The 23,689-nt window shown below is 41.1% G+C and overlaps 2 pseudogenes; both read right to left on the reverse strand.

The window, feature by feature from the left end:
- Positions 1 to 1,038: 1,038 nt before the first annotated feature.
- Positions 1,039 to 4,581, reverse strand: LOC147424970 (uncharacterized; annotated as a pseudogene).
- Positions 4,582 to 4,713: 132 nt separating this feature from the next.
- Positions 4,714 to 23,689, reverse strand: LOC147424971 (uncharacterized; annotated as a pseudogene).

Genomic DNA, 23,689 nt, shown 5'->3' on the forward strand with positions numbered 1-23,689 from the left:
ACTATCAATGTAGGTGATGTTGGCAGTGTCCTGTCCAACACTCAAATCAGCCATAAGGCATCTCAACCATATACACTCAATTGTAGCTATGAAGATTGCCCTATACTCAGCCTCACAACTGGAAGTGGCCATAATAGGTTGCTTCTTGCTCAACCATGATATGCATGAACTGTTAAGCATGAAACAAAAATCACTTGTGGACACTTGTGTTTCATAAGTCTAGGAACAGAGTGGAAGCGTGTAGTCTCTAATAGACATGGCGAGCAACCAAGAGAGAGAGGGAGAGAAGATAAGGCACTGGCTAAGCAAAAATGAAAAGGGGTTTGCATTAGGTATTTATAGACCTTATATATAGGCATATACAATGTTCACACTTAGAGCACCCAAGTTGGGTTGACCCTAACAATCGCCCCCTTCAACCAAACTTGGCACAATCATCATTATCATCAACATCATCATCATCGACATACGCCCCCTTGAGTTAAGTTTTACACTCTCACGAAACCACGAGTTTTTGTGAGTTTTAGGTTTTCTCACAGCCTGGTGCTACTAATGAGCTATCATCATGCGAGGTTTTTGGTTTACGCCCAAACTTTGGGTTTAGGTTTACCTATTAACCTCATGAGAGTGGGATACACAAATATAGGGTTTCACATTTGGGAAGGTCTTACCATAGATGCCATCATGCTCATTGAGGTAGTGTCTAATCCCATACATCATGAAATTAAGGAATTACATGCACAATCGTTGTGACATGATGATTGCATTATCATTGAAAAAACGTGGACATAGACTCGATTTCAAACGTCATGAAGGCAAGTGAAAAATCTTGCACCCAAACGACTTAACACACTGTCTTGTATTCATGCTATGTGAACGGTCACTTTGTAGGCTAATTGCCTAATAGGTTAAATACCAATCTACTAAAATCTTGCTAATTTTTAAAAATATATTGTTTATTTTGAAACGTCAACCATGATGTTCCTTGCAAAGCGTCAGCACCGAGATTCTGTCGCATGTTTTGCATCATGCATGACGTCACAAGCCTCTGGCTGTCGGGTGTCCAAGGCCTGAGAGCTTTGTACCATGGTGCTGGCCTGTATACACACTCCCTCTTCTTGCACGAGAGCTGTTGGCTTTTGATCTACTGTTTATGAGCTGCAGCCTGCCATCCCTCGTGACTCTAGAGTCCGTTGGCCCGCCGGCAGGTGGTTTCCTCCTTATTTCTTGATAAAGCTGCGAGGTTGCTTTGCAAAGATAAACTTCCTCATATTTATCACCATTCAAGAAAGCAGTAACAATGTCTGATTGATGTACATCCCATCCAAAATGAGCTGCCAATGCAGATAGAAAATGAACAGTAGTCATACGACAAGTGGGAGCAAAAGTCTCTTCATAGTCTATGCCTTTTTGCTCTGCATAACCTTTTACAACAAGTTGAGCCTTGTAGAGATCAATCTCACCATTCGGCTTATGTTTTGACCTTTAAATCCACTTCCTACCAATGGCCTTTTTGCCACGAGGCAAATCACATAAAGTCCACGTGTCATTTTCTATAGATGCATCATATTCTGATTGCATGGTAGCCATCCAATTTTCTAAATTCTGTGCTTCATAAAAAGACAAAGGTTCCTCCACATCACATAAACTAGAAACAGCCAAAGCATAATCTGATGCATAAGATGCATGGGAAGAACCTAAATGAGTACGACTAGACATAGGCACATCCAATTTACTTTCACGCAAAGTATGCACCAGCCATTTTGGCATACCTCTAGCCTACTCATTCTCAACCCTTTTCACATCAAGTACATCATGTACATCTGCATTAGTAATAGATTGATCCATAGCATTTTCAAAAATCCCATAGGCTATACATTTGCCTCATTGGAATTTACATTCAAGTTTCCACCATTAAAAAGAGGCAATAAATTCTCATAAATGTCATGTGGCTTACATTACTATCTTTAGTGCATGACAACAAAGGCTGAACAAAATCTTCCACAAACACAACATCTCGTGAAACCAAGATACGTTTCATTTGCAGATGGTATAACCTGTAACCTTGCTTTCAGTATTGTACCCAACAAAAGTACATTTAACAACCTTATCATCCAATTTTTTGTGTTGCATTTGTGGCACCAAAGCATAAGCTAAACAACCCAAAATGTGCATGTGATCAATAGATGGCTTCTTATCATACCATGCTTCATAAGGAGTCATTGGCTACAAAGATTTTGTAGGACACCTGTTAAGTACATAAGTAGCACACGTGATAGCCTCAAGCCAAAACGAATGTGGAAAAGTTTGACTTTTGACCATAAATTGTGCCATGTTTGTAAGCAATGTGTTTTTCCTTTCAAAAACACGTTTTTGTTGAGGTGTATACTTCACTATACATTGGTGTTCTATCCCATGACTAGCCAGTAATGAATTAAACTCATGAGACATATGCTCCTCCCCCCCTCAATTTGAACGGAGGGTGCCCATACTACATTTAAAGACATTTTCAGTCATAGCCAAAAATTTATTGAAGCACATAAAGACTTTAGACTTAAATTTAAGCGGATACACCCATGCATGCCTGGAGTAATCATCAATGAAAGTCACAAGGTATAAATAAATGCCTAAGGACAGAGAAATAGGCCCATCTACAGGTTTCAAAAATATAGCTTCAAAATAACAAAAATTAACTCATTTATACAATTTTACAAGCTACACAATGTCCACCAAAGGAAATAGTATGAAGATTTTCTCAAACAAAAAAACAATTATCTCTTTTGTACAAGTTTCAAAGTAATTATGTCCATGAAATGTACACAATCTCGCAAGCTTTGCATTTACTTTGGCATGCCATCCAAGAACAAGCAAGATGGATGGTGATGTTTTGTACACACCAAATATCATAAATCAAATGTGAAATGGAATCACACTTGTCATCAATAAAGAGTAGACAAGAACTGAAACGATCTTTCAAGCACACATCTAATCTTGGATCTCTCTCCATGCTCTTATCCATCACATTTACATGATTTGGTAATACACTTCTAGTAAAACATAACAAAGTAACTACGTACATGTCCACATGCATAAACAAAAGCTTCAAGAGAAAATACTATAAATACAAACCATGAGAACAAAATATAAAGAAATTTTCAATGCTCCACAATAAGCCCAAAGTAGAAAACTTTAATTAGTCATATGAAGTAATCCCTCCAAGGGGATCAATATCATTATCAATATCTCTTGATGTGTGTGCAGAGGTGGATGCTTGAGCTATGTATCAAGATAGTAATGTAACACACATTATCTTGATCAAGGGAGATGCACATATGTGTGGATTCAAGAGATGCCTGCAACAATGGAGCTGTGCGGCAACCAAGCTCCAAAAATATGGCATTTGGTGTTGAAAGCATGTCCATAAAACATTCAATAAAAGATATAATCCTCTTCATCACACCTCGCCACTCTAATCCAATGTTTGTTTGAGCCATAGCCTCTGTAGACAGGTGGTGGTAAAGAACCAAATCTTGAAGCTTCATCCTAAGAGCCTCAAAGTGTGCATCACACTCATGCAAGAACAAAGGAGGCACTAGCCCATGTCTATCAGCCAACCGAATGATGGAAGTCATGTATATAAGACAAATGATTAGTAATACAACATAATAAAAACACACATGCCGAGTAGCAAAGGAGTTTCTCAATCTCTATAGCAAATGTAGTGTAGTGTATAACAGTCTTGTATGGACAATGATGCATCAAAATGATGCATCTAAAGATCTCTAGCTTTGACACTCGGCAATAGCGCTCCACCAAACCCACATTGTCACCTATATATAAGAAGACCACAAGTTGAAACAATGAATTAAAGTTATTTACTTTATTCTCCCACATAAAAATATTACCTCCTGTAAATCCCATAATCAATATCCACCTTGAATCTAAAAGAATAGCAGTAGACAAAGATATCCCATATTGTATATGATCATCGATGAGCTCATCCCTGTAGGATGGGTGGGTAGACCATGCAAGTTGTGGCCAAAACTAAATCAAGGAACACAAAATCTGTAGCCCACTTCACTTGTTTACCTTTTTTTGTATATGCACTACTTCCACCTCTATGTCACAACATATGCTCATGTATCTGTGACTAAATTTCGTTCTTCCTTCCCTCACTAAAATCCTTGCCAATTAACACATAATCTCCCACAAAGCACATAGGTGTTGTGAATATCTCAAAGTGTTCTCTACCACCCATGACACATGAACAAACATTTGTGACTTTCTTGCTCTAAAAGTTAGAAACCCTCTTGCAAATAGAAAATTGCATATTGCAAATCATTAACAACAAAAGAATGTATAAAAGGATATTATATGAATGGGTAGGCTATATATCAGCAATAAAAGCATCCTTATTTTATCGACCATATCTGTATCTTCATAATGATCACTCTCTTGACATTCATCCACATTGCCAAAGCCACCTTTCTACTTTTCCAAAACATTGGCTTTTCCATCTATGTCAAACCACATAATATGAGGTTTGCATGATTTGAGAGAATACAGCATTGCAAATGCCATGAAAACTATTAAACACTTAGTGCTAAAGCAACCATACTCAAAAGATGCACGGATGTTTACCTTGAAGCTTCTTCTTTCCTTTTTCATGTACATCCCCAGCTCCACTTTCCACTCTTTCATATGAACTTCTTTTTACATCCCTCCACCATGTGTGACATGGAGCTCCTTCTCTCTTTCAAGAATATGACCTTTCTCCAAGTCAATCCAACATGGAAAATTTTCTACCTCCATTGGAGTTAAATTTTTCATCTGCACAGGATACATGCACAATGTCCTTTCTTTCAAATCCACCCACTTACGCAAGCACATATTAGGATGGCGTGAATATGACCTTGCTCTTTTATGATAGTTAAATACCTATATCAAGAACACATATATTCATAAATCAGCTATGTATTAAGACCACATTTTCTTGTTTGCACCAAAAAATATTAAACATGTAAACCAAACATTGTCCTACTTTTTCCATTAATCTTGGATCTCTTTGTGCTGTTTTGAGCACGAATTTCTCTCTAATCTCCCCACAAGATTTGAGGAAATAAGAATGTTAGTGGCTGGACACACCCAACGGAGGATGATTGCCCGACAGGATATTATTTTTTGTAATTATTCTTTAATTGAGAAAAACCGTCATTTCACCTTTGTAAATAGTGGGGCTTGCAGAAGCTTCCAGATTGTATCCCATTTTTGACATTTAGACTGAGTGAATGGTTAAATTGGAACATTAGGGTTTGAGATTGTAAGGTATTTATACCATTTTTGACCTTAATGAAGAAAAACCTTTGTCATTTTATAAGTTTGGTATGTGTGAGTGAGCATACTCTGTGTACGAGAGAGAGTGAGAGTTTTATATTGACGCTACGCGTGCACCAGTGGTCGAAATCGAGTGCGGAGAAGTGCAACGTGTTGCCCCTGAAGAGAGCCAATACCTACGTTGCATGTGTACGATCTGGTTTTGCGAGCTCGACCCACGAGCTATATCTGGTGATTCGGTGAGCATACATTGTCTGTTTTCGCATTTCAGCATATCCACGCGTTTGCATGAGTAGAGCTACACATTAGGCACTTTACTTTTCGGAAACGAAGACCTGCAAATTTCGACCAGACATCCTACGTGATTTTGCACCTGGTCTTTAGGGTTGGGGTTTTGATTCATGGACCTTGGGGAGAGCGACCTATTGGTGTTAATAGGGTTTCCTTCAAGTTCCGTAGCGTTTTGAGAACGTTTGATGGGTATTTGGCTCTTGAAAGCATCGTAGGAAATCTCCTCTTATGTACTCCTGAAGGCTGTAGCTTAGACATTGGGTAGAGACCTCTGTAGGAAGTAGTCGAGAGTCAGTCGAGTGTAGGTTGACACCCTATGCTTGCTTCCACGCGCCTGCGGGTTGAGCTTCGTCCTTAGCTGACAAATCTTGTTAAGTAGTTCTCGTTGTGCTGACGTCCGTCACGACGTATCCGCCCAACATTGGCGTCGCTGCCGGGGACAAAAACCCTAGGTAGGTGACCGAGACTAATCCTTGAGGATAGGGATTCTCTGACTTGCCAGAGTCTTGTTTTACATTTAGATAGGATCAGAGGGTGGAGGACTCTCTAGGTCTTAGGAGGAGTTTAGGGAACGAGTGTCTAGCCTAGATACTTCGACTTAGGTAGACTTAGATAGTTTTAGGTATTAGTTAAGTTGTGGTGTAGAGAGTAGGAGTTGGAGTCGTAGAGGCGGTGAAAGGATAGCTTGAGAGTCCGGAGAGGCTAGGGAGCAACCGAGACACCAATATCACCATCTCATATGATGAGTAGGAGTAGGGTAAGTAGGACATCATGATTTATGATCTAGAGCACTTCATGTATGTTATATTTGCTGTTAGGCTCATCAAAGGGTTGTAAAAGACTGAAAAGAGTGTTTAGAAGTTGAAGTGAAGTTCAAAAGTTTCTGTGAGTATTTCTAAGAGAGCTGCAAAGCATAGGGAGTACTTCTGTCAGAAAAAAATTAAATTTTAAGCCAGTAGACATCCTATGCGTAGGATGTCTACAGGGTGTTCTGGTGCGAATTTTAAAAATCTGAGTTGACCAGTGTGTTTAGAAGGTAGGTTTTACCCTATTTTCACCTGGAAAGTGGAAGTTTGACCATATCTTGACAAGATAAGGCCAAAAGAAAGAAAATTGCCAGATATCCTACCCAAATTGTGCTAAGGCATTATTTTAAGACCAAAACCATAGGATGGCTGCATGAGCATGATCTACATGATTTATTGAGTGTATGAGAAAGGTTTCATCTCAATTGGGTGAGAAAATTGGGTTTTAAGCAAACTTTAGCATTTTTGACTGAAAAGAGCTAGGATAGCTAAAATTGGGGTCTTTTGAAATCCAAACTAAAATCTACGCATAGCACTGGGTTGCTGACATCAAGGGGAAGCTGTGGTCAAGTTTGGGGTCAAACAGATCATTTAGACATCCTATGCGTAGGATGTGTTCTATGTGATTTAGCACTCCAAATCCAACTTTGAGCATACCAAAGTGATCAGCACCTTAAGAGGAGTCTGTGGTTTGCATTTGAGGCCATTTTGAGCAGTTAGACATGCTACACGTAGAATGTCTACTGCATGATAGTGAAGTCAAAAACTGAATGTAGGCATAACAGGGTGTTGTATAGCCTGAGGTAAGCCTCCTAGTCAATTTTGGTCCAAATTTGATTGGTCAGACCAACATCAGGCTGCTGGAACAGATTTCTGATCAATTGACCAACTCATAGGTGTCCAAATCAAAAAGTAAAAACAGATGTGGACTCAGCACATCAAGGGGAATCTATAGTGCAAAACCCAACCAAAACAGAGCAGGTAGACATCCTACGCGTAGGATGTCTACAGGGGCTTAGTGAAGTGAAAAGCTGACTGTGGACATAGAGTGATGTTCCAGTTGACTTAAGAGTTCCAGAACTTCTTTCAGAAGTGAAATTGGACCTTGTTTGATCTTTTGACGGAGCAAAGACTGAATTAAGACTTTCCCTGTAAACTGACCAACATTCGAGTGAAGTACAATTCCAGATTAGCAGACCTAATCAAGAACATCCGAAGTGTATAAAATACAGTAGTGGTCGAGGTTAACCCTCCTATTATACCAATCATTACTAAGACCACCTCTAGCGGTGAAATGCTTTGATTCGATTGCCAAAATTAAACGCTTGTGTACAAGTATATTCAGGCAAGGCAAGAAGTTGTGCAGAAACTGATCCTTTGCAAGGTGAGTGGTTGGATTTGTGATAAATTGCATTGCTAAGTTTGATGAATTTAAGATCAGGAAGACACATTCCTAGAGATCAAAAAGTGGCAGGTGACCAGGGTAGCTTAGTCTCCACCGAGGAGAGTGTAACTCAGGAAAGGCTAGATCCATTAGCACCGATCATTAAGGAGGGTAGTGATACTGACACTTCATCAGATAAGTCTTTCTTCATGATGGGTAGTCAACAGCCAGGAGGTTTCTCTGATGAAGGACCAATGCTAGGAGGAAGTACCTCCCAAAACCCTTTGAACGATGCCAAGTTCACTATAATCTTCTTAGAAGGAACAAACTCTAGGGGAGCCCTAGTTTATTCTAACTATCGGGGACGCAAGTGTATTTGTATAAAACAGAGACTGGAGATAATTCGAGTCTATGATGATGGAGATAGATTTCGAGACGAAAAGGGGAACCACTATCTGATAGTTAGTAACCCTGAGGATTACAACAGATATGGAGATAACGTGGAAAAAGGAAAAATGGTTTCAGAAACTCAAGAACCACCTCCAAAAATTGATCGACCTTGAGCTCTTTTTATGTATGGTAAAAAACCAACCAGGGTCTCTAACTATAATGAGAATGTGGGAATTTACAAGCATGAGAGTGAGGGAGTAGTCTCTTATTTTCGATGCAAAGAACCCTACCCAAACGAATTAAGCAAAGACAAGGTTCTTTACTTATTCTCTTATAAAAATTAATGTGGGGAAGGATATCATTTTTGTTGATAGGTACAGACAAGAATACAAACGTATTCTCCCAGAGGAGGTAGAAAAGGCAACAGTTCGAGAAACATCAACATATGCCCCGAAGAAGTGCCAAGGTTCATTATACCCCTAGCAAGTCGACAAATCCATTTTCAGAAGAGTACAACGTGACCTCACATTCTAACCGACAATAGACGTTCAACTACCAGAACCAGCAAGCAACCCAACCATCACTGCAGGCATGGCTTCGACAAAGTGCAACATTAGAACAAGACCAAAACCGAGATGGTTATCCATCCGCACGAGGGCTAAGAGATTTACAAGAACCACCACTCTATTCACAGTATCAAGGCGAGAGTAAGCCAAAAACTCAAGAGTCGACGGAGCATGGAAGACAAACCATAGAACGAGTTCGAGAAGATGAACCACCTCTTGCAAAAACCATCAAAAATTATGGCTTAGGGGCACCTCTGGGAGAAGAACCCTCCCACTACCGAAGGCCAAAGAAGGTATATTGAGTAGGACGAGGAGAACCAATGATGAGATTTGTAGACCATCGTAGAATTAGACCTTCTCAGGTGCAAAAATGGGTAAACAAGAAATACACGGGAAACAGAGATCCTAGGGATCATGTTGCATCCTTTGTGCATGTAATTAGAGCTGAAGAGGTGTTAGACTTTCCTACCCAATTTGCAGGGTTCGGACTTACCCTAGAGGAGGATGCTGCTACTTGGTTTGACTCTGTGGAGTGTAGAGACTTTGACTCTATGGAGGAGGTGTTTGATGAGTTTATTGAGGAATTCTCACAAAGGGGGATAGATCATAATACAGTCTCACAAATCCATAAATTCAAACAGAAAGAAGGAAAATCTGTGCGAAAGGTAGCCCTACGACTAAAAAGATATGTGAAGTTCTGCCTTGTGGAAGAATTACCAACTCAGTCCAGACTTATGCTTATATTTATTCAAGGACTAAGGAACGCAGATCTCCAGAAGGACTTACATATGTAGAGGAGCATGACATTAAATGAGTTAACTAAGGAGGCTCTTTACCTTGTAGACAATTGTGCGGTCTACAAGGAGGGTGAATTCAAGGATCTTGATGACGATTCATCCTCACAACAAAGTGGAAGCAAGTCCGCTAAGACAACACCGAAAGGAGAAGTAGCTGTAAGCCAGGAGCAGCTTGTAGAGGAAGTACTAAAAAAGATTAATATGTATACCAAGCCTTAGGCTAAATAGCCAAAGTGGTGTGCTATTGAACAAAAATGGACAAACCATGTGACGGAGGAATGTTATTATAACAAGGGATATGTGAGAGAGCGACCTTATGCTCCCCAGGCTCAGGTAGCATCTCCTCAACTTCAACGATGCCTAGGTATCAAGCAGGCAACCTACCAGGACCTGTAGGTGTAGAAAGACCACAACCAGTATTGGGGCAGCAACCACCCCTACCAGGACTACGACCAGTTGGCATAAGATACACACCAACAGTAAACAAACCAGAAGACAAGGCTTTGGTACCTATGTAGGCATATTACGAAGATTCCAATGGATATGCTGCAAATCCTGTCTATTATCCATCGGAAGAACCCCCAATGCTAGAACCTTGGAGCATGATGGAAAGTGCAGGACCACCAACAGCTGCACGGGCAGCAGGAGAAGGAAGATATAGCTTGGATGAACGAACAATGTTGTTCATAGCCAACGGAGGCATGGGTGGGTAGAGACATGCATACCAACAAAGAGGAGCTCAAGGAGCACCTTAACAGCCTAAGGGACCTTGCTACAAGTGTGGTGGAGACCATTGGCTAAGAGACTGTCATCATGATGAATTCATTAGAGTCAACGCATATTGCACTGAGTGTGGAATTACTCATTTGATTCCTGATTGCCCTAAAAACCCGAGCAAAGGAGCAAAAACTACCTTGAACATGCTGGAAGCAGTGCCTTCCAGTGGGAGGGTCAGAAAATGAGACAGTAATACCTATTTAGGCAGTGACACGAGCCCAAGCTCAAAGAATGACAAATGAACCCATAATTGAAGAGCCAAAAAATGATGTCCCAAGTGCAGAAATAAAAAATCAAAGAAGCACTTGGAAAGCTAGAAAAGCGCGTATGAAAGTCAGGAGAGAACGAGAGCAAACGGCTCTGTCCGAGGAGTTAAAACACACAAAGGATAGATTAGAACGGTTAGAGGATCTAGCTAGTCTAAGCTCCCACATTGCGGCAACCATAGAGCCCAAGGAAATAGTAGAACCCAAAAGTGCAAGATCAGGAGGATCAGTGTTGGTAGAAAAGGTAAATGAGCAGTTAGACGCACTTTTAAAAGCATACAAAGCCAGACTCAAAAACAACCAAACCCAAGAGCAAAGATGGATGACTTATGCATATGCAGAAATAGAAAAACAGAGGTTGAAAATGTGTCAAAAGATGATTGAAACAGCCCAATCCTTGGTAGAAAACCCACTTGGTAAACCTGTAAGTTGGTACGAAGTACCAGCTCCAACCCCTATCAAACCAACTTTAGAGAAACAAGTAGACACGAAGGAGAGACTCACAACTACCTCTGAGTCTAGGAGAGAACCTATCGTAGTGCCAAATACAATAGATGAGACAATTGATGGTTTCCAACCTAAAACATTGGTAGAAATGGGTAAGGATTGTAACGGTCTAGATGACCTGTGGAAGCAAATCCGCGATGCCAACAAAGCTAACAGGGGGAGCCACCAAATAAATAGCACGAGAAAGGAGGAAAATGAGATCTTACCTCCCATTGAAGAATTTGAGGCAAGATCACAAATGAACTTTGATATGCATTCACAAGGGGGAGACCAGGGATCAATTAGTTCGAGGCACAGCCAACCAGACTCGCTAAAAACTCTACTCTCTTACCTAGGGGAGTATGAAGCTAAGTCCGAGGTGAGAGCAATCCCATCTCAAATACTTTATTCCAACATAGTGATGGATTCACAAGGGTTGATTGAGTTATTGTCCACCCCTGTGGCATGCACAATCACATTAGCCGAACTCCTGAGGTTACGGCCAAACATGTGGACCACCGTAGGCAAATGCTTAGAAAAATTTGGAGTAAAAGACCCCACCTCGAAGCTTCAAGAAGGGATCAGAGAATTGGACAAGCCTCAACTAAACACTAGGCCAGTACCTTTAAACAAGGTTGGAGAATATTAGAGGGAGAAGATGGAAATACCACACTACCAGTAGAATTCCAAGGAGTAGTTTCCAAAGCTATTCTTGACAGTGGAGCATGAATCGCTATCGCCACCAAGGAAATCTGGAAAAAATGGGGAAAACCGGCTTTGAGAGCTACCAGAATGAAATTGCAACTGGCAGATGGGTTCATGGAAAAGCCTCTAGGACTTTTAGAAAAAGTAATTGTCACCTCTTGCGGAATCGAGTATGAGCATACATTTGCAATAGTTGATTTTGACAAAAAGAACAATTACGAGATCATCTTGGGAAGACCATTCATGAGACAATTAAAGATGGTCCAGGATTAGGGTTACGACCACATATACCTCAGACATGGCAAGACTACAACCAAAATATACCTAAAAGACCATAGTTACAAAGATGTGAACCAGACACAAGTGGAAGAGTTTGATTCAGCTACATTGGCAGGGTCCGAACTCCCAACATGGTTAGGGGAAAAAAAAGAGCTATGGATGTGCGGAGCTTCACATTGTGGGAGCTTAAAAAGAGAGAAATGCGTCTTAGAAAGAGCTATTGAGGACAAGGATTACATTCCGGAACCTTTTCCCGAAAATGTCTTAGAACCTCTGGAATGGGAACACATACTAGCAACATTGGATGTCTGTACCATTACAGATAGCCCAACGACAATATTTTGTGATAAGGATTGCTATGATGTGCTACCCTATTACATGGTAAGCCTTATACCAGCAAGAGATGAGAATGTAGACCCACCAGAACAAGAAGAGTTTTATGACTCCTCTGAGCATCTGGAGTTAAATAACGATGCAGATAACGAGTGTTCAGACAGCTCAAGCAAGCGTCTAGGGTGTTGATTTGCAAAATCATAAAACTTGATATTCGTTGTTTTCTATAAAGATGTGTTTGCATGGTCCTACAAAGACCTCAAAGGAGTTGAGGTCTTTGCAACTGATTTGGAGCCTGAAGAAGAAGAACTGCTAACACAACTTCTCAAGAAGTATAAAGATGTGTTTGCATGGTCCTACAAAGACCTCAAAAGAGTTGATCCATCAATATGCCAACATACAATTCCATTGAAATCAGATGCCAAACCTAGCAAACAGCATCCTTACACATATAATGACACATTTGCTAAACGAATCAAAGAGGAGATTGACAAGCTGATGGATGTTGAATTCATCTATGAAATCGAACATACAGATTGGGTGTCACCCATTGTGGTTATCCCCAAAAAGAACGAAAAGCTGCGTGTGTGTGTGAACCTCAAAAAAGTAAACGCAGCCACAATAAGGGATAATTATCCCTTGCCGATCACAAAACATGTACTTGAGAGGGTGGCTGGGAAACGGGCTTATTTCTTTCTAGATGGGTTTTCAGGGTATAACCAACTGGCAATTGCAATAGAGGATCAACACAAAACAGCATTTGCCACAGAATGGGGAATATATGCGTATAGAGTTATGCCTTTTGGCTTAACCAATGCCCCAGCTACCTTCCAAAGGTTAATGACTCATGCATTCAAAGAATACCTCAGAATATTCTTAGAAATATATATGGATGATCTCTGTGTCCACTCTCTTCTACGAGAAGAACATATTGACCATTACAAAAGGTATTTGAGAAGTGCAGAACATATCGAATCTGTCTCAACCCGGAAAAGTGCATTTTTATGGTTAGGCAAGGCCGCATCTTAGGACATATTGTCTCAAGAAATGGCATAACCATTGACCTAGACAAAATAAGAGTCATAGTATACTTGCCCAGGCCTACTAATGCCAAACAAGTACAATGCTTCATGGGACACTGCGGATATTATCGAAGATTCATATATATGTATGCAGTCATTGCACAACCTATGTATCGTTTATTAGTCAGTTTCGACTGGACTGAGGAGTGTGAAACTTCATTCCAAAAACTTAAGGAAAACCTTGTATCAACACCTGTACTTAAAGCACCAGATTGGGAGAAGATATTCCATGTTCACATTGATGCATCTGCATATGCAATTGGGAGTATTTTGGCTCACCTGGAGACGGAACAATGGATTTTCCAGTTTGTTATGCGAGCCGACAGCTAAATAGTGCAGAAAAGAACTACACAACCACTGAAAGAGAGGGATTAGGAATGATTTATGCTGTAAAGAAATTTTGGCATTACTTGCTCGTCACAAAAAAAATTGTGTTCTTCACAGATCATGAAGCTCTTTTGTATCTAGTAAATAAACCATGCAATACTAGAAGAATTGTACGCTAGTTTATTATATTGCTAGAGTTTGACTTCACAGTGGTAGTAAAAAAGGGTAAAACTCATCTACGGGTGGATTATCTTTCAAAGCTGCAAAACGGGGAAGCTCCCGAAGGAGTAGACGATGACATACCTGATGCTTATCTTTTCAATATTGAAATGATACCCAAATGGTCTCAGGAAATTGTTAGCATTCTTTCCTTTGGAGGTAGATTTGATAACAAGAAAGACAGATCCAAACAACAAACATTTCGACAAACAAAAAACTTCCAGTTGACTGCAGGACGACTGTACCATCTAGGCTTGGACCAAATTCTACGATTATGTATAAATCCAGAGGAATTCGAGTGTTATCTTGAAGAAGCACACGTCCAGGATTGTGCGTTTCATTGTTCAACAATGAAAACACAACAAAGACTGAAACAGTTTATTGGCCAACTATGTATGTTGACACACATGCTTATGTTAACAATTGAACTATATGTAGTGCCAAACGACCGATGGATCACGCGACATTGTTTCAGGTAAACATTGCACCTATATGGAGTCAATGTATCATTGATTTCTTAACAACAAGGACCTTTCCTCAAAACATAACAAAAGCGTGAAAATAATTGCAGTCAAAGTGGGTGGCAATCAAGTTGAATCGACGACATTGCTTGATTCTGGAGCTCAAGCAAATCTAATCTCTTACAAATTATATAAACAGCTCAAGCCCAAAGATCAACTACATCCTACTTCACAAGTGCTGGAAAGTAGTACATCACATTCGCTAAGAACATTGGGTTGGACTATATTGCATGTACAAATACATCAATATATTTACCCCCACAAGTTTTACGTGGTTGAGGATGCGAGCACACTACACCCCATTTTGTTGGGACAACCTTGGCAAAAAGAGTATAATGTGCAGATAGATTGGCATTCGGATACAATCAAAATTCAGCATGCACAAGAACAACACGTGGTAGCCTTTGCTCAGCAAACCCAGAAGAACCAGATGACAACACCACAATCACTGGATAAAGAACCAAAAGGATGGGAACCACTAAAGAACAACACAATACCCATGGAAAACAACCAGAGAACTGCCAACCATGTTCACTACAAACATAAAACAACACAGACCGCAGTGAAAAGATCAAGGTTAGCAACATGCGAAAAACAAGTATGGGTGCGGAAGGATAGAGGTGCCATGGCATACAAACCACAATACAACAGAAGAAGTCAACAGAAGACCACAATTCAACCAACAACCACGAGAATAAAAAAGATATGGATCCCAAAGAGAATGCTCAGTAACAACTTGAATGCGACTCGCATTTGGATCCCGAAACAAAAGCAACAGGAACTCCCTTCAATACAAGCAACACTGGCATGCAGACACACACTACATATGAAACCGGTAAACCGATCTATGTGGGTGCCGATCAACAGCACAACAATGACGACCACGGCGTGGCAATAAACCTACAAAAACCTCCTAACAAAGCTACAAATGGAAAGCAAAAGAGAAAAAGACTACGGTCAATTCCGCCACGACAATTCTCTCCACGGAGACAACCATGGCCATATCGACAGTAGCGGCAAACCAAGCGACTTTTGCAAGAAAGACGATCAAACAAAGAGCTGTGGAGTTACAACTTTTAGTTGCAAAGAAAATCCACCAACCAAATCAACACCAAACAGGAAACCTCGACGTCGAATGCCAATAAGCATCGTGGTTATTCCCTCCTCTTATACAACATTGATTTTTCCATGCATTGACTGAGTATGCATCAAATAGGGCCACATTACACGGCCGAGCATTAGCACAATTTTTAACCCATGCACTGCACATACACCGAGGCGATACCTTGTCGTCCGGGAGGACTCCGACTAGGAGGCATTCTCAAATGCGGACCCAATGAAGGTAAAAAGAGCAAAAAAAGGGCATGTTTTTCGACTACTTTGAAGGTTTTCGTTTGATTGCAAAATTTTCTGGACTAACCTAAGTACATATGCTCTTATATAGCATGAATCTACAAGTATATGGGGCCAAATGCCAAATCAGGCCCCTAGGTGTGTGTATATATGTAAAAATAGCCATTTTTCGGACAAAATATTGGTAAAACGGAGAAATCCGGCCATAAAAATTGCATGTGAGTGTATATAGTGTTTTGCGGTGATGTTTTTTAATTATTATGATTTTTGGGGATTTTTTGGGTTTAATTTTCTATTTTCTTTTTAATTTTACTAATTATCGGCAAAAAAACTTCAAAAATACAAAAAGCAGGTGAAATATGGTTGTAATGAGAAACAAAAAGTATGGGGATACTCAGTGACTATAGGACAACCTATGGTACGATGGGGGGTGCAATTATGTGAATGAAGCGGAAGGCGTGTTTTGGACAGATTTTGACCGAAACGTCAAATTTCTCGGAAACTGAGCAAATGGAGTCCAAATCAAGAATTTTTTGAGCCTAAACCGCATCTCGCAAGAAGTTGGGAGCACATGTCAAATTTCATAGAAAGTGGTTCGGGGACCCCCATTATAAGATTTTTTCACTTCACTTAGAGCTCATTTCTACTATTTCCTTCTTGAGAGAGAGCTCTTGCCACCTAGAGCGAACCGGACTTCCAGGTGCTTCTACAACACGCACGACCACCCGACAGGCTCCATATATGAGAGGTAGGCTCACCACCTTGAGCTTTTCGCGTATGTTTGATGTTTTGTCGCGAAAACTAGTGTAGGGTTCACACGGGAAACGAACAGTAGAGACCTACAGGTAGAGGTGGCCACCTAACGGCTAACCCAAAAGCAATAAGGGTTCATTGGAGGTTTACCCTAGCATAGGAGACCACTCTTGAATGCACAAAGGCGGCAAAAAACCATTGGGAAAAACCCTAACTTCTAGAGCTCTGCAAGAGGCCACCAAATGGTAAATCGGTGGAGAGTCGCCCAAATGCTACCAAAACTCATGGGTAGGAGCATCTCGACATGCTCTACAAGGCTATATAGCCCACATGGCCATAAGACAACCCGAAGCGGCAACTAGCTCTCACAGCCAAACCGGATGTCCATTTGCCACCAAACTTCACGAGCGGCTTTCCTAGACCATCAACAACGAAGTCCTATGGTGGTAGACCACCACAAGTCATCGATGACATGTGAACGCAACCATGGGCGCTTCCAGAGCGACAAATTGCCAAACGGAACTCCGGTGAAGCCAAAGCCAACAGAAACCATATGGCAAGGATCTCCAAGGAACCGTGAAGCTATGGAGACTAACATCAAGAAATTTCATCGCCGAAAAGCACTCCAAGAGTCAGAAAATGGCTCAGCGGCTCTGAAAGCCAAACAAGGAGTTTCTATCTATCTTTTTGACTTTTTTATTGAAATAGGGCTTAAAGGGGACTCAGGGGGGCTCAGGGCATGTACCAGTAGCATTTTTCATATAAAATTCATCAGGAGACATCCTACGCGTAGGATGTCTCAAGGCCATGTTTTGGAACCAAACTCAACATCTCACCTCATACACAACTTCTACATAGCTTATACATGCTAGCCATCAAGTTTCACCACATTTGGGCAAGAGTTGACCTCATATGCATCAAAAAATGGAAAGTCAGAGCATAGAGGCAATAATGGATCATAGACCTACCAAAACTAGTCCAAATCACATGAAACTTGCACAATATACTCATTAGCACATTGCCAAGCTAACTATGGGGTCAGAATGAAAATTAATGAAATAGACATCCTACGCGTAGGATGTCTAATTGACCTATTTGACCTCCAGTTGGTGTTTTTGAGTTCGAGATGTCTTTATAACACCTTCACAAGCTCATGTATCAAATTTCAAGCCATTCCCATCACATTTGGCCCCCAAAACCTCCAAGATGCACTTTTTGAGCCTAAAAACACTACACATGCTCTTAACAACACCAATGCTTATCCAAATCAAAATCGAAGAGCAGGGCCATGTTCTACATGCTAAGGGCTACCCACAGAACCAACTTCAAGTCATTTTGAGAAAATAGACATCCTACGCGTAGGATGTCTCCAGTGTCATATTGACCTTCTGTGCAGGAATTGACTTCATGGGAGCCATTTACATGGTATAAGAAGCCTATATATCAAAATTCAACCCAATTGAATATCATTTGCCACCTGTTTAGGACATCCTACCCAATTTGTGAGCCAAAAGCCTAAATCTGCCCAAAATTGCACTTTTTGATGCCCAAACCCAATTCCAAGTACATAGCCATGTTGCACAAGTCAAGGGCCACAAGCCTGTCAAGTTTCACCAAAAATAGAGAAGGTAGACATCCTATGCGTAGGATGTCTACATGGTTATTTTTAAGCCAAAAATCTATTGTGGCACATGCAGGGTTTCCCTAGTTCCTTTTGAGTTGTTATTTCAATTTTCAAGTCATTTGGATAGTCAAAACTCAGTTTATCAGCTAATATGTAAAAAACGCTAACTTTGGACTACTGAGTGCAACAGGATCCATGGCAGCCACAAAATCACCTGCAAAGAAGAAGAGGATGACTATTAAGGACTACTTAGAAGAAGTGGAGCCTTTTGTTATCCCAGAGGGAACCCTGAAGCCCACAAGCACGTGGATTCAAGATGACCTGCTAGAGACCAATGATCTGAGAATCTACCAAGGAGTATTTAAATATCCGGAGGGAAATGTAGTGGAGCTACCCATGATACCTCGAGAGCTCAATGAATTTGTCAGGAGCAAGATGGGGGATTACTTGGAGAAACTGGATCTCCACAATTACTTTGAAGCCTTGCCAGCAGGGATTGATGTTAAAAGAGTGTGGGAATTTGTCACCACAATCAAAGAGGACAGCATAGCCCGAGTTACAGATCTACAAGGCAAGCCTAATACAATGATTGTCATCACAGAGAGGGTGGTGGTAGCAGCACTTGGCATCTCTAACAAAGGAGACAATGTGACAAAGAGGCGAGATGACATTAAGGTCTACTCGAAAAAGAAGAATAACTATACATTTGAAGATATTGCAAACCCAAAGGTGGCTATCATGAGCCAACTATACAATCAATACTTCCACATGTGTACCAAGCGGCCACAGAAATACAGGATGCCACCTGGAGCTATTGCCACCACTTTCACCTGGGCAATGCAGAAGAGCAAACCAAAGGAGATAAAGTATGCCGCTTACATCCACGACAATCTTGTGAAGATGGGGACCAAAAATCCCACCTATATTGTACCTGGTGAGTTGATAACAAAAGTTTTCTATGGAGCATTGCATGCCAAGGGAAACTGGCCTCTACCTCCCTCACAAAATGATTGGCTCAAGCTGAAAGAAGACAAAGAAGAAGATCCTCCTAAGGCATCTAGGGGTTGAAGTGCCGTTTAGAGACAGTGCTAGAAGAGCCGCCAGAGCCAAAGAAGGGAAAGAAAGAAACTCTGTAGGTACCAATCAAGGAAACAAAGTCACAGAAAGTGGCAAGGCTAGAAAGACTAATGGAAAGTTTCAGAGCCGAGAGGGCACTAAAAGGGGATCTGAGCGAGTTATGGAAGCCATCCCTTGAGGCTATGTCTAGATCATCCCGAAGGATTGATAGGGATCGGTTTGAAGATTATATCAAGAATTTTGAGATCTTAGATGCTATAGCGGAGAATATCCCAAATATACCATTTACAGAAGAAGAGGTGGACGAAGTGAGACGGTAGCTGCTAGAAGAGCAGGAAGGCCAAGAAAGAGAGAGGAAAACAAAGGCGGATCGGGATATCAAGAAGAAGCAACCAACTCCACCATCAAGCCGAGAATCCAGCTCACCACCATCACCACCTCCTCTTAGTCCTCCTCAAACCCAACAAAAAGAGGAGTTAAACAAACCTGATGAGCAACAAGACTCCAAGCAAGAGAAGAACAAAGAGGAAGAGCAGAAGGCGGAAGCTGAGCCAAAAGATGAGAAGCTAGATCCAAAAGAAAGAAACTATAGAATATTTCTTGATCTCCTAGCTGTTGGGTACTCTCGAGAAGAGGCAGCTAATGCAGCTTCTGAGTTGTCGAGCACAAGACCCAAGGAATATATGCAGAGTGCTCGGTTAGTGGAGTTGAAGGAGATGGCCACAGATACAATGGATCCACAGCCACCAACCAATGATTAGGATGTAGTAATGCAAAAACTCACCGGGCTCAAAGCAAGGTCGATGGCCACTGAGATTGAAATTGATAATCTCAAAACAAATGAAGTTCATATCAAAGCTGAAGTGGACTCACTGCAAAAACAAGACCAAGAGAACATAGAGAAACAAACCAAGCTGTAAGACGATCTGGATGCGGCACTACAAAGATGCCAAGAGATGGAACGACAGAGTCAAGCAGCAGAACAAAAGCTTCAAAGAGAAGAGGAGTAAATCAGTAAATCACTGACAGATGTAGAGAAAGAAAGGGACAATTTGACACTATAGCTTGCTGATGAGTCCAAAGAGGTTGAAACTTTGAGGAATGCTAAGGAAAAGGCTGAGCTAGAACATGAGGCAAGGCAGGATGAAGTGATAGAGCTAAAAGATCAAATGAAAGTGAAAGATCAGACCATCCAAAGGCTACTTGGGCATCTCCGGCCAAAGTCAGAGCTGCTACCTCATCTGGCACTGCTTCAGAGAATGATCTATATGAAGAACAGATGAAGGAGCTCCAAAAGGAGTTGACACTAGAGAAGAGACAAAGACTGATGCTAGCCGAGGGCTCCCTAGTGATGCAAAACCGTCTGGAAGATGAGAACAAGGCCATGAAAGATGAGCTAGAAGCCTTGAAAAAAAATATGGACAAGGAACTAGAGAGATTGCAAACAGAAAATGAAGACACCAAGAGGAAGCTAGAAGAGGCTGAAAAAACCAATGCAAATTTGAACGACCTCCTTAGTGAACATGGGAGATCAAGCCAAACAGGAAAAGAAGGCATATCAGAAGCAGATAGATGAGCTGAAAGGCCAACAACAGACTGAAGAGCAACACTTGAGCACATGGCCAGCAACAATGGAAGGCATTGACATAGAAAATGTGTAAGATCCAGTGGACACCACTATGCAAGAGGACATCCTTGTGGGACCATCACAAGAACCCCAAGATCTGACACAAGAAGAAGAAGATAAAAATCTACAGAAGGCAATAGAAGCGGCAATAAAGACACGGCCAAAGAAGCAATGGAGTGGGAGCAGAGAGTATTTAAGTCTATGACCATTCAGAGTTAGATGCCAATATCATTCGGCATGAATGGCTACAACCTTCTCTCCCATATCCTCTTCTAAAGTATGAAGCTGCTACAATAAACAAATGGATTAAAGAGGAGCCAATAGTGCCACTATACAAAGCAGATATCTCCAAACCAGAAGGAGTTAAGCTGATTATGGACTCTCAGCCCAAGTGGAGAAAGGCATGGCTAACCAAATACGCACAGTATTTAGTTCATCTGATAAAGGCGCCTAAAAGAGTCAGAGACAACTTTAGCTTTTGCCCTCTACCAAGGATGCGGACCTGGAAAGCACAAGAGCTGCTGTAGAAAAGCCAATCCACATGGCTCAACTACCCAAAGCTGTCAGGCTTCATTGCAGGCGAGAGAATGAGTGAGCAATACATGGTGAAAACCCTAACGGGCGCCATTAAATTGTTCACTGGCTCGCCTGACCTCTCTTGCATAATGCTTAGAAAAATCTGTAAAACCTCTCCTGGCGGTTTTTGAAACCTTTAAACCTGGACAGGCAACAGACATCATCTTCTTCTTCCAAGACACATATAGATGTGCATATGATCTGTCTGCTCAGCCTTCTCATGAGGTGATACATGCCCTATATTAGAGAATCATGTTTTTGCCCTCGTATCACCTCCAGGCCTTTGAAGAAGCCTTCTACACCGGTTTCTTCACCATCAATACAGAAATATTCGGCACGACATTACTAGCTCAGCATGTGCGGTATGAGTCTCTTATGAAGATGCGCGAAAGCCTACACTAAAGAAGCAGCTCTACTGCCATGTCAGGGACGACATGAACTATGAGGGGGGGAGTGTTAGCGGCTGGACACACCCAATGGAGGATGATTGCCCGGCATTATATTATTTTTTGTAATTATTCTTTAATTGAGAAAAACCGTCATTTCACCTTTGTAAATAGTGGGGCTTGCAGAAGCTTCCAGATTGTATCCCATTTTTTACATTTACACTGAGTGAATGGTTAAATTGGAACATTAGGGTTTGAGATTGTAAGGTATTTATACCACTTTTGACCTTAATGAAGAAAAACCTTTGTCATTTTATAAGTTTGGTCTGTGTGAGTGAGCGTACTCTGTGTACGAGAGAGAGAGTGAAAGTTTTATCTTGATGCTACACGTGCACCGGTGGTCAGAATCGAGTGCGGAGAAGTGCAGCGTGTTGCCCCCGAAGAGACACGCTAATACCTACATTGCGTGTATACGATCTGGTTTTGCGAGCTCGGTCCATGAGCTATATATGGTGATTCGGTGAGCATACGTTGTCTGTTTTCGCATTTCAGCATATCCACGCGTTCGCATTGAGTAGAGCTACACATTAGGCACTTTAGTTTTCGGAAACAAAGACCTGCAAATTTCGACCAGACATCCTACGTGATTTTGCACCTGGTGTTTAGGGTTGGGGTTTTGATTCATGGACCTTGGGGAGAGCGACCTATTGGTGTTAATAGGTTTTCCTTCAACTTCTGTGGCATTTCGAGAACGTTTGATGGGTATTTGGCTCTTGAAAGAGTTGTAGGAAATCTCCTCTTATATACTCCTGAAGGCTGTAGCTTAGACATTGGGTAGAGACCTCTGTAGGAAGTAGTCGAGAGTCGGTCGAGTGTAGGTTGACACCCTATGCTTGCTTCCACGCGCCTGTGAGTCGAGCTTCGTCCTTAGCTGACAAATCTTGCTAGGTGAGTTCTCGTTGTGCTGACGTCCGTCGCACCAACAAAGAATTTCCTCTTTCTAATTTGACCTCCATAAAATAGTTAGCAAGAGTGAAAGCCTCAGGTAACAACAATCCTCTAGGAATATCGACAAAGTCTTTCAAGATTGTTTTTGCAATCTTACTAACCTTATCTAATAATAACTCTAAGCAAACCCAACAAAAAAAAAACAAACAAATGAGAAAGTAAAAAAGCAATGTCTCAAGAGAAAACAAACTAGTAAGATTTTTGCTTACCATCTATACACATGATCTCCCCTTGGTAGCTCAAACAAATTTTTGTTGCCTTATTTGCTTCCAAATAGAGATAGCCATAGTATCTTTTCATCAATAGAAGCATCACATAATGAAATAAGATTCATATTCTCCAACATAGCAAAGCTTTCACTATCCCAATGGAGTGTCAAAACTTTTTCTTTTTGGATCTCCATGTCGTAGATCGACAATATTAAGTAAGCCTCTAACTTTTGGGTGGCACCTCAATCTACGAAAAGGAATTGATGGACACTCATGATAAGAGAACAACCTTGTCTTATTAAGAATATCCTTCCCCTTGTCCAAATAAAGATTAGTTTCTTTGTTTTCTTCAATCCCCACCACCTCTAGCCTAAAAGAAAATGGAACAATAGCAAGGTCTTGTTCTTGAGGCCCAAAATCCACCAAAATGTTATCCTCACATTACATGACTATCTCCTCTTGAAGTTGACTGTCGACTTCTCCAACAAAGTCTTCATCATCATGCGTTTCCAT

Source organism: Adiantum capillus-veneris, chromosome 25, assembly GCF_014529385.1.
Source record: "Adiantum capillus-veneris isolate H3 chromosome 25, ASM1452938v2, whole genome shotgun sequence".
Classification (NCBI taxonomy): Eukaryota; Viridiplantae; Streptophyta; class Polypodiopsida; order Polypodiales; family Pteridaceae; genus Adiantum; species Adiantum capillus-veneris.